Source organism: Stegostoma tigrinum, chromosome 9 (genome assembly GCF_030684315.1).
Source record: "Stegostoma tigrinum isolate sSteTig4 chromosome 9, sSteTig4.hap1, whole genome shotgun sequence".
NCBI lineage: Eukaryota > Metazoa > Chordata > Chondrichthyes > Orectolobiformes > Stegostomatidae > Stegostoma > Stegostoma tigrinum.
In genome coordinates this window covers 2,809,623-2,827,116 of record NC_081362.1, presented here as the reverse complement: position 1 = coordinate 2,827,116, position 17,494 = coordinate 2,809,623, and the positions used below count along the sequence as shown (strand labels likewise).

Below are 17,494 nucleotides of genomic sequence, written 5' to 3'. Positions count from 1 at the left end.
GATACTATCAACGGCACCTCCAACCTTTGTGTCATCAACAATCATACTAACCCACCCCTCAACCTCCTCATCCAAGTCATTTATAAAAACTACAAAGAGCAGAGGCCCAAGAACAGAGCCCTGCGGGACATCACTCAGAACTCACCTCCAGGCAGAATACTTACCATCTACAACCACTCTCTGCCTCCTGTCAGAGAACCAATTCTGAATCCAGACAGCCAAATCACCCTGTATCCCTTACCTCCTGACTTTTTGAATGAGTCTGCCATGGAGAACCTTATCAAATGCCTTGCTGAAGTCCATGTACATCACATCCACTGCTCGACCCTCATCAACCTGTCTCGTGACCTCCTCAAAGAACTCAATAAGATTTGTGAGGCATGACCTGCCCTTCACAAAGCCATGCTGACTCCCTTTAGTCACGCTATGCTTTTCCAAATAGTCATAAATCCTATCCCTCAGAATTTTTTCCAAAAGCTTGCTGACTACAGACATAAGACTGACTGGTCTGTAATTTCCAGAGATTTCGCTATTCCCTTTCTTGAAAAGAGGAACAACATTTGCCTCCCTCCAGTCTACCGGTCCAAACATTTGCCTCCCTCCAATCTTCCGGTATGAAACTATACTCTCCGGATATTAGCTTATGGATGTAGATTACTGGTGGAAGTCAACTTTCTCTTTGACTTTGGAGTCAGTGAATTGTGAATTAATTCTTAACCTTAGGCTTTTTGACTTTGTTGGCAAACAGCCCACTTAATTGCACTAAACTATTAATTATGAACTCATTACAGTGTTTCACTTGTAAGTGAAAGGACAAACCAGTAAACCAAGTAATGAATTTATCAAGCGTTCCACACATTACTCTGCAGAAAGCACTGATAAATAGCAAAGTGTTTAAGGAATTTCAACAGCTACACCATCAAGGCACACTTTGCAGTGCGGTGGGGAGCTGTAAAAAATCAGCTTCAGTTCACTCAGGAAGAAAAGCCTCACGGTGTAAAAGGATTTATTCTTATCGTGCCCGACCGTATATGAGTCCAAGCCTCACAGTGTCACTTTCTTATCATTTGATGAGGGCTTAAATAAGTCATCCCAAGGATGAGAAACAAAGTCAGCAAATGTTACAATTGCAACACAGACAAAACTGTCCTGCACTAGGGAATGTGTCAGTTTCATGCAAAAAAATTTGTTTGATTTCATGGTTCAAGTGGTAAAGAAAACTGGAACTGAGCAGCAGGCTTTCTGGGGTGGGGGGTAACACACTGGATTCTAGTTAAGATAACAACATTTAAGAAAGTCTGACTGTGAATTTGACAAGTTCATTACATATGTAGTGCAGCATAGTCCTGAACAGTGAGAGGACAAATAATGATTTAAAGGGTGATATGTGGATTTTATCATCCTAGTCTAGACCGGTGGAGATTACCAAACTTGATTTACACTCATAAACTTGATCAGATGGACAAATGGGGAAAGACCAACAGATTATAGCGGGTAGGGCCCCTGTCATTAGTGACCTCCTTCCTTCCATTGCCAGACTGTCTGCATTCCTTTGACGTTTACAGTAATCATTTATCCCCTCGTTACAACTGCAGAACCAACTCTATTTTTCAGCCCATTCCACATTCCTGCAAAGTACCCTGAAACAGCAGTTACTTTCTTTCTAAAAACAAGCTGGCTGTGTCAGTTAGATCCAGTATCAAGCTGCTTGACATCTCTGTGAATTTAGCAGGAATACTGTCAAGTACTACAAACCTTGAAATATTATTTCAAGTGATTATTTTAGCCGAAATTACTTTGGAAAGACTGCAGAAACCAGTTTGATAATTAATGATGTAGTCAGTACTAGTGACATGGATGTACATGTGACCTTAAAATTTGGAATATTTTCCTGATTTATCCACGTTCTCCAAAAGGACTCCACAGTCTAAACATTATACTGTGTAATATTAACACAGGGCATTGGTATGAAATTGCTTAGCTGTTTTAGTAGTGGTGCAAGCCCACTTAAAAGAAAAACTTGCATTTATATAGCTTCTTTCATTGTTTTTGGATGTCCCAATGGATTTCACAGCCAGTTTGGTATATCTTGAAGGTTAGCTCAGTTGGCTGGACAGCTGGTTTGTGGGTGCAGCATTACACCAACAGTGTGGGCTCAATTCTCAACTTCTCCCCTCACCTAAGGTGTGGTGACCCTCAGACTAAACCACCACCAGTCATCTCTCTCTAATGAGAGAACAGGACTATGGTGACTTGAACTGCAAACAATTAGACCGAATTGCTTGGAATAATAGAAGTCAGGCCTATAATTAACTAGAATATTCTGTCACTAACTGCCCTCTTCACAACCTGTTTTCCCAGCAAATATAGCGACCATGAGTACTCGGTCCCTGGTCATTCATTGAGATTGTAAACATTTGAGGCCCTCACAATGATCTCAATTGCTTTACCACGTATAACCTGCCAACGTGAAAATTACCCAATTATGTTGACTCTGCTTCCTGTTAGTAAAAAATCCTCTATCCATGCTGACACGTTATCCCATACACCATAAGGTCTTATCTTACGCTGTAATCTTTCATATAGCACTTTATAAAAAGTATTTTGGAAATCAAAATACATCATATCTACCCATTCTCCATTATCAACCATGCTTGTTACTTCCTCAAAGAACTCTAACTAGTTAGTAAAACACAGTTTCCTTTTCACAAAACAATGCAGATTCTGCCTGATTGCATTAGAATTTTCTAAATGTTCCATTGTAACCTCTTTGCTGATAGTTTCAAGTATTTCCCTGATGGCAGATGTTAGGCTAAAAGCCCCACAGTTTTCTGCTTTTTGTCTCCTACCTTCCTTAAACAGAAGTTTTATGTCCATGGTTTTCCGCTTTGATAGGATTCTTTTCAGAGGCCGGGATATTTTGGAAAATTACACCCAATGCATCTATCATCTCTTTAGCCACTTCTGTTTCGATCCCAGGATGCAAGCCATCATCTCAAGAGTACTTGATCCTATTCAGTGGCAACCATTTTCCCAGTAACTTTCCTCCAGCAATCATCATTGGTTAAAATAACTTCCTTCCTTTCCTTGGATTTTTTTATATCTTCTGCAGTGAAGATTGATGTAAATCATGTGTTTAATGCTTCCGACATTTATTTGTTCCCTCTCATTAATTCCCCAATCTCACCCTCCAATGGTTCAATGTTCACTTCAGCTACTGTTTGTCTTTTTAAATACTTATAGGAATGATTACTTGCCTGTATCTGTAGCTCTAAATTACGTTTTCTCATAATTGACTTCTCTTTCCTCATTTTCTTTAGGTGCTGTTGTACTGTAATCCAGAGATCTAGGTAAGGTTCTGGGGACCAAGATGGTGAAATTTGATTTCAATAAAATCTGGAATGAAAAGTCTAACAACGACCATGGAACTGTTGCCATGCTGCCATCCTTGCTTGGTCTCGCCTACGCAGTGATGTGGATGGCTTGTGACTATCCTCTGTAATAGCCCAGCAACCCAGTCAGTTATGTGAAATACTAAAAAGTTTTGAAAATGGAATGAAACCAAGTAGACCATCTGGTATTGACTGAAGCACCAGAAACGATAACGGCAAATCAAAATTAACATTAAAAATCAACATAAGTCTGTTGTACTCATTGTCAGGTGAGACGTTAGGAATCCTACAGTGACCTTTATCTCCTGACTCCCCAAAGCCTATCCCACCATCTACAAGGCACAAGTCAGGAGTGTGATGGAATACTCCCCACTTGCCTGGATGGGTGCAGCCCCAACAACACTCAAGAAGCTTGACACCATCCAGGACAAAGCAGCCGCTTGATTGGCACCACATCCACAAGCATCCCACTCCCTCCACCACCGACACTCAGTAGCAGCAGTGTGTACCATCTACAAGATGCACTGCAGAAATTCATCAAATTTCTCAAATAGCACCTTCCAAACCCACGATCACTTCCACCCAGAAGGACAAGGGGATCCGATACATGGAAACACCACCCCCTGCAAGTTCCCCTTCAAGAGGCTCGCCATTCTGACTTAGAAATATATCACTGTTCCTTGAGTCAAAATCCTAGAATTCCCTCCCTAAAGGGCAGCACATGGACTGCAGTGGGTCAAGAAGACAGCTCACCCCCCACCTTCTCAAGGGCAATTTGGGACAGGCAATAAATGCTGGCCCAGGCAGTGACATCCATGTCCTACGAATAAGTAAAATATAATCAAGGTCATTATATTCCCTGACTGTAGAGCACACAATGAGGATGTGCACTGTGCATTTTCAGTCACAGCACTATAACTGCGACAAGCTGCACTGCCTCATGTCAGCCAGATTTTGATTTTGCAAGTGCTGAACGAGCAGTTACAGGGTTCTGATTGAGGAAGGAAACTTTCACTTTCATGCAGTTTCTGAATTTAAGCTGGAGAACACACCACTGTGTTACTGCGCTCCCTGTCTGTCGTGATAAATTGCTGTAATTGTGCATTCATTTAAAGCCGATGGATCAATTTTTAATCAAGCAAAGAATTTTGGCTCAAGAGGGACAAAATGACCCATGAGGTAAAAAGCAGGAGGTACTTCAATGTTCCACCAATCAAGTTGCAGCCTATTGTAATAACCTGTAATTAGGTTGGTAAAAAAAACTCAGGTTATCAATTTTAACTAATGGACCATGCTCCCTGCTGTGTATGGTCAAGGAATACTGACTTCTTTCAAACATTTCCTTCAATGATAAGGTAATTAGAAATTTCACAAGGTTCTCGGTGTGAACAACAGCAAAAGAAACAAGGTGCCTCTTCCACCCCAGATCCAAACACGCACCGATACTTACCCTCAACATTTAACCAACTGACTTACAAAGAGTCGGTGACATTAAAGACATTACATTCCTCTCTCACTCTCCAACTATGGATGCCATTCTTCAGGATAGATTTCCTCAACTGAGTGAGTGTTAAATCAGGAGTTTTGCCGTACTTCTCAGGGTCCTTGGGGGCAGTGGTAGTGACCCTCTCTTCGAACCAGGAAGCCAAAGCTCAAGTTCTACCTGTTCCACACAAGCTTGTTACAAAATACCTTTGTCATATTTCTGCAACTGTTGCCCTGATTGCTATTGTTAGAGTCAACAGATTTCAGCTTGCTGTCCATATCCTAACTTGCACCAAATCTCTTTCACCCCTCCACGCACTAACTTACCTTCTCCTAGGGATCGTCTCAATTTTAGAATCCTTATCCTTGTTTTCAAAACCTCCAGTGGCCTTGCCTCCCCCATATTTCTGTAATCTCTTCAGTTCACCACAACCCTTAAGGAACTCCATATTTCTCCAATTCTGGCTACTTGCACAACCTTCCCCCAACTTCTAACAACACATAATTGGCAGCTACTGGGTCCTTTGCTCTAAAGGAGGTTGAGACCACAGCTGGAGTCACTGTAGCACCATGGGTTGAGAAGGAGATATTGTGAGGGTTACCTTTTCCATCCAGACGGTGGTAGGAATCTGGAAGTCATGGCCTGTAAGAGTGGTAGAGGCAAAAGTCTTCAGAACATTGAAGTACTTAGATGTGCACTTGCAATGCCAAGGCAAACAAGGTAATGGGCCAAGTGCTGGAAATGGGATTAGAATAGTTCGGTGGTTGTTTTAGTCTGGCACAGACTCGATGGACTGAAGGCCCTGATCTGTGCTGTAGACCTTGATCCCTCTATGACTCTATATTCCTTTGGAGAGAGTGGAGTTTTTGGACCAAACATGTTAAGCTATGAAGAGAGATTAAGCAAGTCATTGTTGCACTGCTTAGAGTTTAGCAAGTTCAGGAATGACATAAACAACATTTTCAAACTGTTATCAGAACAACATGAGTAGATCAGGAGAAATTATTTCCACATGTTGGGGAGTCTTGGAATACGGGGCATGCAGCCAGCTATGGAAGTTTAGAAATCTATTCTGCAAATGGCAATTATTGCCAGATAAATCATTTACAGCTTCAAGATTAGTAGCTTTTTGTTAACGAGAGATATGAAAGGATATGAGGCAGTGTATTTGTAGATGGTATACACTGTGTGTCAGTGAAGGGAGTGGTGTTGCAATCTCTCTCTCCCATTTTACAATTCTGCCTCAGTCCTTGAGCTGTTACTTTCCCAATTCCGCAACTTGGTTGGTTAAGAAAATCCCCACTATGCTCCTGCTTACCCGACGGGATGAAATTATCCCTCACAACTTCAGCTACTTAGTGGGGGAAATTGTGATAAACCAAAGGAAGCAGGGTTAACTTGAGCTGACAGCAAACACCATGAGATACAGCATTGCGACAAATTTGGGCCTCTTTCTACAGCTTCAAATATGAAACAATCTAACAGGCTGTTTTGAAACCAAGTCTCTATCAACTGTTTCAAGTTGATGAACCAACCACCACAGTATCTCTCGTTTCGATGGGCTGATGAGCGAAAATTGTGCTCTCTGTAGCCTGTATTGAAACCACAACACAGCCTATAACTGGATTGATTCTGAACATTCTAAATATCATGCATGGCACAACCATTTAGTCACTACAAAAATAATAGCAGTTGAGTCTAAGTGTTCTTGTGCAGCCTGTGATAGATCTCTTTGTTTTGTTTTGTAAGTCGCAAGCCCAGTAGGTGTTTAATGACAAGCCCTTGGCAGGATGAATAACTCTGTACAGTTAATCCTGTGGATTGTGTTCCAGGACACAAGGCCACCGCAAATTTGCAATAAATGCTCATTTGCAGGTCAAGTACAAACAGGGCTTTGGGGAGCCTATGAGCTCCTTGTAATTTTCAGATTACAATCTAACACAAACTCTTCAGTTTCTTAGAGTCTAATAAATTTTATGTCTGGATAATTGGAATTTCTTCAAGTGACAGGTAAGAATCAAGACAACTCACTATGCATCCTAATACCATAACACCACTGACTTTTTTTAATTACTAGGATCGATTAGATTTGAATGTATTTAGATAAGGTTGTATTAGAAGCATACAGCACATTAATGTTAAATGTTGTGCAGCATCTAACAGCAGGTCGCATTACTGATGGTTTATCATTTTAATGTATTCTAATTAATAACACAGGGCAATGTCATTCCAAATATTAACCTTCAAACATATTGAATGGTGACAATTCTAATTAAGACAAAATACTGTGGATGCTGGAAATCTGAAACAAGCATAGAGAAAGATGGAGAAACTCAGCAGGTCCAGCAGTATCAGTGGAGAGAGAAACAGAGTTAAAATTTCAATTGCAGTATGACCCTTCTTCAGATCTCATATGAAAATGTGAACATTATATTACACACTTTAAATGATAATATTCAATTCAATGAAATCACCCATTCTGTGAAGCCACTTCTGGGTTCAGAGGGCATTTTAATCTCACCAGAACATAGAACATAGAACCATACAGTACAGTACAGGCCCTTCGGCCCACAATGTTGTGCCAAACTTTTACCCAAAACCTAAGATCTATCTAACCTCCACCCCTACCTTATACTATCATCCATATGCCTATTTAATAGCCGCCTAAATGCCCCTAATTAGACCGACTCCACTACCCTCTCCGGCAAAACATTCCACGCCCCCTCTCTGAGTAAAGAACCTACCTCTGACGTCTCAACAAATCTACCTCCTTTCACTTTAAAACTATGCCCCCTCGCAACAGCTACCTTCACCCTAGGAAAAAGTCTCTGGAACTGTCCACTCTATCTGTACCTCTGGTCATTTTGTACACCTCTATCAAGTCAAGAACACTGAGAAAACAAAAGCAAAAGCAAAATACTGTGGATGCTGGAGATCTGAAACAAAAAGCAGAGAGTGCTGGAGAAACTCAGCAGGTCTGGCAGCATCTACAGACAGAATAACAGAGCTAACAGTTTGACCCTCCTTCAGAAATCAATATATCAGCAGCCATTGCAATTACCATCAATGTTCACTCAGACACATTAACTCTACCTTAACTTCAACAGACAGTAGTAGTAATATTTTCTTTCATTTAATCCAGTAGAAATGATTGTGAACAAAGGAATTACAAGCCATTCGCCCCCTCAAGCCTGCTCCCCCTTCAATCTGACCAAAGCTGACCTGATTACTCCACATTCTTGCCTAGCCCTGATTACCTTTCACCCTCTTGTTTATCAGTTCTACCCGAAAAATATTCGAGGTCATTTCATCCACTGCCTTTAGAGGAAGAGAGTCCCAAAGGAGCCTCAATGAGAAAATATTTCTCACCAGCTCTGTCATCCAGGCTCTTCCACTATGGGAAATATCAATGATAATGGGAACTGCAGATGCTGGAGAATCCAAGATAATAAAGTGTGGAGCTGGATGAACACAGCAGGCCAAGCAGCATCTCACGAGCACAAAAGCTGATGTTTCGGGCCTAGACCCCTCTCTGATGAAGGGTTTAGGCCCAAAACGTCAGCTTTTGTGCTCCTGAGATGCTGCTTGGCCTGATGTGTTCATCCAGCTCCACACTTTGTTATATGGGAAATATCAGTTACTGTTTGTAATAAATTTGTGTTTGAAAATCAACCCCTTTACAATGTTTTGAAATTGTTTGCTATACAAATTCTTGATCAAACCTTCTCCAAGGAGTTGTGCGGTTTACGATTTTGTTACCCACTGAGTGAAAGTGTGTAACCAGAGGAGCTCTCTCTAGACACACTCTCTCTTCACCTGTCACTTCATTGTTCAATAGCAGGTGACTGACCACTTTCACTTCCTCTCCTTCTTGAGGTCTTTAGAAAGTATTTGCTAAAACAGCAAATCTTTCATGGAGACTAAGGTCAAAGACAGTTTAAACGATAAATGGTTGATGAAGAGTCAGTTTGATGATAATATCTTGATATTAACCGAGACGTGACGCACCCATCGCCTTAAGTTCTGTTTTATAAGCTCGTTCAGCAGAAGAAGGGTGGCAACAGCACGAATAAATTAGAAACAGTGACTAGTAAACTGCAAATTATCAAAGAATCATCATTTGCATTTTCCTCATCCTCTATATCACTCCCTAACTCCATCACCTCTTCCAGGCCCTACACTCCTCCCTACCTCCATCCCTCCTCCAGCTCCTACACCCCTCCCTACCTCCATCCCTCCTCCAGCTCCTACACTCCTCCCTATCTCCATCACCTCCTCCTGCCCCTACTCCCCTCCCTATCTCCATCACCTCCTCCAGCTCCTACACCCCTCCCTACCTCCATCCCTCCTCCAGCTCCTACACCCCTCCCTATCTCCATCACCTCCTCCAGCCCCTACACCCCTCCCCACCTCCATCCCTCCTCCAGCTCCTACACCCCTCCCTATCTCCATCACCTCCTCCAGCCCCTACACCCCTCCCCACCTCCATTACCTCCTCCAGCTCCTACACCCCTCCCTACCTCCATCCCTCCTCCAGCTCCTACACCCCTCCCTATCTCCATCACCTCCTCCAGCTCCTACACCCCTCCCTATCTCCATCACCTCCTCCAGCCCCTACTCCCCTCCCCACCTCCATCACCTCCTCCAGCCCCTACACCCCTCCCCACCTCCATCACCTCCTCCAGCTCCTACACTCCTCCCTATCTCCATCACCTCCTCCAGCTCCTACACCCCTCCCTACCTCCATCACCTCCTTCAGCTCCTACACCCCTCCCTACCTCCATTACCTCCTCCAGCTCCTACACCCCTCCCCACCTCCATTACCTCCTCCAGCTCCTACACCCCTCCCTACCTCCATCCCTCCTTCAGCTCCTACACCCCTCCCTATCTCCATCACCTCCTCCAGCCCCTACTCCCCTCCCCACCTCCATCACCTCCTCCAGCCCCTACACTCCTCCCTACCTCCATCACCTCCTTCAGCTCCTACACCCCTCCCCACCTCCATCACCTCCTCCAGCTCCTACACCCCTCCCTACCTCCATCCCTCCTTCAGCTCCTACTCCCCTCCCCACCTCCATCACCTCCTCCAGCTCCTACACTCCTCCCTACCTCCATTACCTCCTCCAGCTCCTACACCCCTCCCTACCTCCATCCCTCCTTCAGCTCCTACACCCCTCCCTATCTCCATCACCTCCTCCAGCTCCTACACCCCTCCCTACCTCCATCACCTCCTCCAGCTCCTACACCCCTCCCTATCTCCATCACCTCCTCCAGCCCCTACTCCCCTCCCCACCTCCATCACCTCCTCCAGCTCCTACACTCCTCCCTACCTCCATTACCTCCTCCAGCTCCTATACCCCTCCCTACCTCCATCCCTCCTTCAGCTCCTACACCCCTCCCTATCTCCATCACCTCCTCCAGCTCCTACACCCCTCCCTATCTCCATCACCTCCTCCAGCCCCTACTCCCCTCCCTATCTCCATCACCTCCTCCAGCTCCTACACCCCTCCCTACCTCCATTACCTCCTCCAGCTCCTACACCCCTCCCTATCTCCATCACCTCCTCCAGCCCCTACTCCCCTCCCCACCTCCATCACCTCCTTCAGCTCCTACACCCCTCCCCACCTCCATCACCTCCTCCAGCTCCTACACCCCTCCCTACCTCCATTACCTCCTCCAGCTCCTACACCCCTCCCTACCTCCATCCCTCCTTCAGCTCCTACACCCCTCCCGATCTCCATCACCTCCTCCAGCTCCTACACCCCTCCCTATCTCCATCACCTCCTCCAGCCCCTACTCCCCTCCCCACCTCCATCACCTCCTCCAGCTCCTACACTCCTCCCTACCTCCATTACCTCCTCCAGCTCCTACACCCCTCCCTACCTCCATCCCTCCTTCAGCTCCTACACCCCTCCCTATCTCTATCACCTCCTCCAGCTCCTACACCCCTCCCTACCTCCATCACCCCTCCCAGCTCCTACACTCCTCCTTATCTCCATCCCTCCTCCAGCCCCTACACCCCTCCCTACCTCCATCCCTCCTCCAGCCCCTACGTCACCTCCCTACTTCCATCACCTCCTCCAGCTCCCACACCCCTCCCTACCTCCGTCATCTCTTCCAGCTCCTACACTCCTCCTTATCTCCATCCCTCCTCCAGCCCCTACATCACCTCCCTATCTCTGTCACCTCCTCCAGCCCCTACACTCCCCTCTATCTCCTTCACCTCCTTCCATCCCTACTGCCCTCCGTATTTCTATCACTTCCTCCAACCCCTATACCTCTGCCTATCTCTGAAACCACCTCCATTCCCAGAACCCTCTCTATCTCTGTAATGTCCTCCAGCCCCTACATCCTTCCCTATCTCTGTAAACCCCTCCAGTCCCTATACCCATTTCTATCTGTGCCACCTCCTCCAGCCCTGACATCCTTTGTAATCTCTGTAAACTCATCACAAGGTCTTTTATAAACACAACCTGTTGCTCGTCATTCTTAGATGGCACTATAAGACGGAGGTATTTGTGTCACTCAAGGTCAAGGGGGAGAGTTAATGAGGAAGGCACATCCCTACTTAAAAAATCTCACAGCCCTAATCGTGCACAAAATCAATGAAAGGAGACACATACAGATGTTCATTATATGCATCAGGAACAGGTCTCAGGATGCACAAATGGGCAATGTAGAGAGGTTTTTGTTTATCTGTGTAGCCATAAGTCTTCCCTTGACCCTTAATTACAGCACAGTCTCAGGGTTTTGCACGCGGTAATATGATGAAGCCTGTCCTGACAGGAATTGGATTACTTGCTCCTATGAGATTGCTTGCAATGTGTAAGGCCTCGCCACACTGCTCGTCATCAGCTGCGGAACTGACATTCATGCAGTTTGCAAGTGCAACACCTGACTCAACTTTCTCCCAAACAAACTGGCAAATCGACTTGGAGTTTCGGTTTGCCCAGCCGATGTGGCACCGCTCGGTGGGTCCTGACCAGCAGCCGGCTCGTCGTCTCCGAGGAAGTAACGCCCAGGAGTGAGAAACACACTCAGATTCTTTCGTCCCCGTTAAGAATGTCATCCACATTCCCAGCAGGGAATTCTGGCCCCAGCTCTTCCTGAACTGCGGAGCGGTGCTAAAATCAGATAGTTCCCTGGTAATACAGGGATGATGGGTAAAATCACTCCCCATTCATCAGCAACCAGGCCACCCCATCCCAGCAGCTTGGCCTTCTGACTGGAAGGAGGAAGTGAATAGGGTAAGGGTGGGGTTAGGGTGGCAGCTGGAGACTGAGTTAGGGCGCCAGGCAGGTAGAATAGCAGGTGGCAAGGTGCCAGGATTAGTGGTGGTATGTAGGGGGAAGTGGCTGTGTTGCTCAGGCAGTGGGGGAAATGGTCTCAGGACCAGCACACGGACAGGGTTTAGAGAATTAACTCCACAGGCCTTAGGCATGGAATCCTGGAACAGTATACAAACGAAGGAAACCCATTCACCCCAGCTAGCCTGCACCAGCTCGTTTGAAGAGCAAACCAATCAGCCTCATTGGGAACCCACCCAAAGGAAGTCTAGCACCACCCCCACCCCTCTCCCAGCTCTTGGTTCCAGGAAAAGGACTGCAAGTTCATCCTCACAAGTGTCCGCCATCTCTCCAATGCCCTTTCTCCACTACCCTCTCAACATTGACCTCTCTCCACAGCCCGACTGGCATAAGGCTTGGGGTAGTCCATCCCTGCCAGGCACAACATAGGTCTCTCACCAGTTCTGCAGCTGGGAGCCAAGTCCCAGATGCCTCTCAGTAAGATTCTGCCCTGGGTAGGATCAAGGACGAGGACTGCAGAAACTTGTTTCAGAAGGGAAGAGTCAGAGAAACTTCTTTACTGGGGTTGGTTGAGGTGAGCAACAGGAATACCTTAATGAGGAAAGGAAAAACAAGGAGCAGAGTGAAATGAAATAAGCTGTGGGGGGAACGCTATAACATAAACACCAGCATTGGCCAGTCAAACCACATTGCTTTCCCAAAGCTTTACTTTCTGTGAAAGGCAATGTTAAAAATAATCAAACTAATGATAGCTTTCAGTACAGCAAGAATCAGAAAACCTACTTGAACTTCAAAGATAACAAGGTGTGGAGCTGGATGAACACAACAGGCCAAGCAGCATCTTAGGAGCAGGAAAGCTGATGTTTCAGGCCTAGACCCTTCATCAGAAGGTCCAGGCCCGAAACGTCAGCTTTTCTGCTCCTCAGATGCTGCTTGGCCTGTTGTGTTCATCCAGCTCCACACGTTGTTATCTCGGATTCTCCAGCGTCTGCAGTTCCCATTATCTCTGAAATTCGAGGATGCTTGGAAAAATGAATGAACAAACAGATATGTTTGGAAATAAGCTTGGATGATATTAACCGCTCACTAATCTTATACAGTCACTGAGTTCTGTCTGGGAGCTGTCCACAATATAGGTTAATGTGAAAGAAATGTTGGCCATTATTTTTTTGAGGAGCAACAAGGTGAAAGGTTATTCAAGGTAAGAAAGAATAGGGGGGAGTCAGATCAGTCAGGATGTTGTTGAATGGCAGAGCGGGCCAGAGGAGCTGACCAGCATCGTGTAATCCGATTATACCTGTGTTTGATTCTAAACAGTTCGCAAAAACACAAACAGTAACACAAATTTCATTAATTAAGAAATCATGTAGCCAAAATAAGTAAAATTAACAGCCAGCATTGGGAGGGTTAGGTAACACAGCTAAATACAGACAGTGTGCCATCGCGGTATAGTCCAACAGAAATCATCAAAAAAAATACTCAACTGCATCATCAGAACATGGTGTTAGGGTCAGTTTTATACAATGCTTTCTGACATTGTTGTGGCATTTCATGAAATGTGATGGCATATATATATTCATTGATCCATGATTAAACTTTCAGAACTGGGGAGTTCAACTTTGTGCCATCTCAGATTTAGTTATAAATTTTTATATTTTGTTCCACATGATATGCTTAAGACCCAAGTAGAGGTGTCTCTTATCAGAGAGAATCCCAGAGTACAGTAGTCTCCATGCATTAGTTGCTTCTCTGAAAAATGTGAGTAGTCTTTTTCATAGCTTTACACTTGTTTCCTCCATTCATACAGCAGCCCCCTCAAAGAATTCCAAAACGACTAACTGACCTTCCCAAATATGTGGCACCGAAGTACTGGCTTCTACTTCAACAAGTGACTATTTTCTTGCTTGCTGTTCAACACAGTCCAAAATTGGTGTGAGGCTGGTGAAGCACAGTAGGTCTGACAGCATCCGAGGAGCAGGTAAGTCAATGTTTCAGGCCGAGAATAAAGGTGAACTCTGAGTACTGACAGAAAAGGAAATGCAACATTTTTCTAACGCATTGGTACTGAACTTCAGCAAATGTTCATACTGCCATATTTAGACATGGGATTTGATAACAGTCGTGAGAATCATCTCCATCTGCACTGTAGTCTTTTGATTCAAGCTAAGTTTGGGAATAGATGGAGGTGCTTCATGAAATCTCTTTGTCTTGCCCTAAAATTGCCAATGAAACACCCTGCCCAGTAAAGCCAAGGTGTCTGAGAAGCACAAAACTCAGTTAGGAACCCTTCGCAGTTGCTTGAAAGCTGCCATCATGATGCAGAGAACAGAGAACCTGAACTTTAATTAACTAATAATAAACTGCCACCTGCATGTTTTCTGGAAAACGAAAGCAGGAAAAGTGACTGACGTCCATCTCCAGGGATGTTTAATGTGGTGAGAGAAAACAAAACACACAAATAATACCAAAAGAAATCGAAACAGGAGTAGGCCATTCGGCCCTTTGAGCCTGCTCCACCATTCAATAGGATTGTCGCTGATCCAACATTTATCATGCCCACTTTCCTGCCCTTTCCCTTGATTGCTCGACTGAACAAGAATCTATCTCTCTCAGCCTTAAACATATACAAGGACTCTGTTCCCTCAGCTCTCTGCAAGGACTTCCAAAGACTCACAACCCTGTGAGAAAAGGAATTCCTTCTCATCTCAGCCTGAAATTGGTGTCCCTTTGCTCTGTGTCTGTGCCTTCTGGTCCTAGACTCTCCCATCAGGGAAAGCATCCTCTCAGCATTTGCCTTTTAAAGCCCCTTAGGCGTCCTGTTTGTTTCCATAACATCACCTCTCTTCCTTCTAAACTTTAGGGAGTACAGTCCCAACCTGTTTAGCCTTTGATAGCAAGAGCATTCACCAATGACAATGGAGCATAAGCTCATTGGATGCTGTGCTCAGGTTTAATCATTTCTGTTCACAATTGCTCTTTGTTACAAATTCTTCTCGATTTGTGCGATTACTGTTTCCCAAAAGCCCATTGAAATTTGTTGTATTTGCATTGTTTCAGAGTTTTCCCTGTTATTTTAGCCTTTTCTGCCTCATGTTCTCACCCTTTACCAATTTTTCCCCTTCGAGCTTTCCTATACATTATGTAAAACACTGCTGCCTCACAGCACCAGGGACCCAGGTTCAATTCCAGCTTTGGGTATCTGTCTGTGCAGAGTTTGCACATTCTCCCTGTGTCTGCGTGTGTTTCCTCTGGGTGCTCCGGTTTCCTCCTACAGTCCAAAGATGTGCAGGTTAGGGTGGAATGGCCATGCTAAATTGCCCGTAGTGTTCAGGATGTGTGGATGAGGTCGGTTATAGGGGGATGGGTCTGGGTGGGAGGCACTGAGGTTCGGTGTGGACTTGTTGGGCCAAAGGACCTGTTTCCACACTGTAGGGATGCTAATTCTAATTCTAAAAAAATTGTGATTTTTTTGGGGGAGGGTAGTCACTCTGATGTCCTTTCAACTTACACAAGAAAACATGAAAAATGAACACCAACGTACTCAAGTAAGGAAATAATACTTAATTATGCCACCAACTATCTGAGTACTCCCTATGCCTCGTCAGTCATATTGTAGAGCAAAGCAACTAGTTACAGCTCTCAGTGATAATGGGAACTGCAGATGCTGGAGAATCCAAGATAATGAAATGTGAGGCTGGATGAACACAGCAGGCCCAGCAGCATCTCAGGAGCACAAAAGCTCCTGAGATGCTGCTGGGCCTGCTGTGTTCATCCAGCCTCACATTTCATTATCTGAGTTACAGCTCTCAATTGCTTACAGCTATGCTCTCTGTTACTCACTCACAGGAAATAGACAAGTGTAATACTAACTATTTACAGAGCGCCAAATAGCCACTGCATCATTCCAAAAGCATACAGCACATAGACAGAACAAATGCTGGGAGATTAAATATGTAGCAAAGTGCTGAAACTACTAAGCGCCTGTTTTAGTTCTGCATCCATAGCCTAGAGTCAAGAGTGAAGTGAAATTTTTTTATTCATTCATGGGATGAGGCTGTTACTGCCCAGGACACAATGGTTGATGAGCCATTTTGTATAGTCATAGAGTCATACAGCATGGAAACGGTCCCTTCAGTCCAACCAGTTTATGCCAACCATAATCCCTAACTAAACTGGCCCTGCCTGCCGACCCTTGGCCCGTATCCCTCTATTTATTTCATATTCATGTACTTATCCAAATGTCTATAACATGTTGTAACTGTACGGCATCCACCACCTCCTCCGGAAATTCATTCCACACTTGAACCCCTTTCTGAGTAAAATCATTGAACTGTTGCACTCTCTCGTGTCCAGGGGCTCCAACTGCACTGTTTGGGAGGGAGTTCCAGGATTTTGACGCAGCAACAGTGAAGGAACGGTGATATATTTCCAAGTCAGGATGGTGAGTGGTTTGGAGGGGAAATTGCAGGCGGTGGTATTCCCATGTGTCTGCTGCCCTTGTCCTTCCAGATGGAAGTGGTCACGGCTTTAGAAGGTGCTGTCTGAGGAGCCTTGGTGGAGTTGCTTCTGATTCAATCTACCCAGTGTGGAACCTGTGTTAAGGAGCAGGACAGTGGGTGGTCCGAAAGCGTTGATTCAGCGGGCACAATGAACAGGAGCAGCTGGTAGCCCTGACTCTGGCTGCACAGTGAGTACAGCCGAGGTGAACGTTTCACAGAAGAACACATCACCATGGCCATTGGGTAAATAGTCAAAACTGGAGGCTTCACTTTCGGGAGTGAAGCCCTGTCTGCTGATGGGCACCAGCCTGCCATTGTTGCCATTCAAAGTTCAGAGATTGCAGGACTGATTCTAGCCTCGTGCCGGGAGATGGCAGGATGTAAGCAGCACCAGCACAATAACATGCTCACAACCAAATAACAAAGCCAACTGATAACCATAAAACCATAACAAGTAGAGGCAGAAGGAAACCATTCAGCCCATTGAGTCTGCTCCTTCATTCAGTAAGTGATCTGACAATGCTCAGAGATAATGGGAACTGCAGATGCTGGAGATTCCAAGATAATAAAATGTGAGGCTGGATGAACACAGCAGGCCAAGCAGCATCTCAGGAGCACAAAAGCTGACGTTTCGGGCCTAGACCCTTCATCAGAGAGGGGGATGGGGGGAGGGAACTGGAATAAATAGGGAGAGAGGGGGAGGCGGACCGAAGATGGAGAGTAAAGAAGATAGGTGGAGAAGGTGTGGGTGGGGAGGTAGGGAGGGGATAGGTCAGTCCAGGGAAGACGGACAGGTCAAGGAGGTGGGAT

General features: G+C 45.2%; 1 long non-coding RNA gene across 3 annotated transcripts in view; it reads left to right on the top strand.

Moving 5' to 3' along the window:
• Window positions 1-16,648, top strand: part of LOC125455129 (uncharacterized) — a 67,398-nt gene extending 50,750 nt beyond the window's left edge. For 2 of the 3 annotated variants that reach the window (XR_007248161.2, XR_007248162.1), the window contains one exon: window positions 3,321-3,501. This is a non-coding gene — a long non-coding RNA (uncharacterized LOC125455129). Of the gene's footprint in view, window positions 1-3,320; window positions 3,502-13,992; window positions 14,164-16,538 lie in introns of those variants that run through there. The other variant, XR_009446192.1, reaches the window with a different exon arrangement.
• The last annotated feature ends 846 nt before the right edge of the window (window positions 16,649-17,494 follow it).